The sequence below is a fragment of the Hyperolius riggenbachi genome, chromosome 2 (assembly GCF_040937935.1).
Source record: "Hyperolius riggenbachi isolate aHypRig1 chromosome 2, aHypRig1.pri, whole genome shotgun sequence".
Lineage (NCBI taxonomy): Eukaryota > Metazoa > Chordata > Amphibia > Anura > Hyperoliidae > Hyperolius > Hyperolius riggenbachi.
In genome coordinates, this window is record NC_090647.1 from 320,065,334 (window position 1) to 320,067,371 (window position 2,038).

Here is a 2,038-nt window from a genome sequence, read left to right on the forward strand (position 1 = left end):
CATTCGGCCTAGTAATTAACTGCGTCGCCATAGACTAACATGACTTCTGGGCCGACCCAAATTGCCGCAGAAGCCACGCAGTAACGTAGGCATGCACTAGCGTTAAGTCAAACACTTCCGGCGTAGGGGGGGACCGTGTGACTTTTGCTAGGCAATTTGCCCTAACGCATCGCGCCAGTGTGAAATAGCACTGAGAGACCCTTGTGTGCCTACTGCTGTGTCTGTAGTTCCCTAGGTTCTAAAAGTGTGCCTTCTCGTGGTACCTCTCATAACACTCCCCTAGGCATAGGCCAGGCTGGTCAGGGCAGGAGGGACAGTAAACGGGGGTGTCATGCCTTATTCCAGCCCTGCTGCAGACACGACATCTTTTTCTGGGGTTGCGTTGAGTTGGGGTACTGGGAATCGTGTAGGCATAATGCCTTCCATGCAGCCGGCTAGTTGCATTTGGGGGTTGGGCTCTGGCACCTTCTGGATACAGGAGTGCCGAAACGATCTCTTCCTGGAATTGAAGGAAAGATCCAGTTCTCCCAGCCTTACTGTAGAGAACAAAGCTGTTGTACGTCGCCAATTGAATTAAATACACAGACACTTTCTTATACCAGCGTCTGGTTTTCCGGGAAATTAAATAGGGCCCTAACATCTGGTCATTGAAGTCCACCCCTCTCATGTTGGCATTATAGTTGTGGATGGCGAGGGGCTTTTCAATGACCTCTGTTGCCCGTGTAATTTGTACTGTTGTGTCTGTGTGAATGGTAGACAGAAGGTAAACGTCCCTCTTGTCCTTCCATTTCACCGAAAGCAAGTCATCGGTACACAAGGCGGCCCTCTCCCCCCGTTGAAGTCTGGTGTTAACGAGCCGTTGGGGGAAGCCCCGGCGACTAGGCCGCACGGTGCCACAGCATCGGATTCCTTCTAACTTTAAGTGCTGAAAGAGGGCCACACTTGTGTAAAAGTTGTCCACATAAAGATGGTACCCCATATGGAACAAGGGTGACACCAAGTCCCACACAATCTTTCCACTGCTCCCCAGGTAGTCAGGACATCCGACCGGCTCCAATTTTGAGTCTTTTCCCTCATAGACCCTAAAACGAGATGTATAGCCTGTGGCCCTATCACAGAGCTTATACAGTTTCACCCCATACCGGGCGCGCTTGCTTGGGATGTACTGTTTGATACCAAGGCGCCCGGTAAAATGTACGAGGGACTCGTCTACACAGATGTTCTGTTCAGGGGTATAAGCATCTGCAAATGTGGATGACAGGTGGTCTATGAGGGGCCGAATTTTGTGGAGCCGGTCATAAGCTGGGTGGTCTCTTGCATGACAGGTGTCGTTGTCATTGTAATGCAGGAAGCGCAGGATGATCTCAAATCGCGCCCTGGACATGGCAGCAGAGAACACGGGCATGTTATGTATTGCGCGTGTAGACCAATAAGAGCGCAATACATTTTTTTGGTAATACCCATGTTGAGGAGAAGGCCCAAAAAAATTTTAAGTTCGGAAACTTGGAGTGGTTTCCACTGAAAAGGCTGGGCGTGGCAGCTTGTCGGATTGGCGGTTATAAATTGTGTGGCATAACGGTTGGTCTCAGCCACAATTAAGTCAAGGAGATCCTGGGGGAGGAACAGTTCAAAAAAGTCTAGGGCCGATCCTAGTTCAACTGTCTCCACCTGGACTCCAGACTGGGCGGTGAAAGGGGGCAGTACGGGTGCGGCGGGATCAGGGGAATGCCAATCAGGGTTTGCCAGCACCTCTGGAAAACCAATGGGAGTACGGGCCCGTCTACTTGGTGGCTGCGAATCGGGTCTTAATTCACGTACCACCGAACCAGTTTCTACTTCCGGGCTGGTGTTCGCCACTTCACCAGGGTCTTCTACGGAAGTACTGGTGTTGAGAGGTCCAGGAGATGCTGCGCTGCTGGTGCATGCCTCACCAAGAAAAATCAGATCAGCGCCAGCATCACTCTGCTGCCCTTGAGACTGATCTTCCGCCACCTGCTGTCCAGTGACATGGGGTGTGGTACGCCTGGCTCTAGCCGGG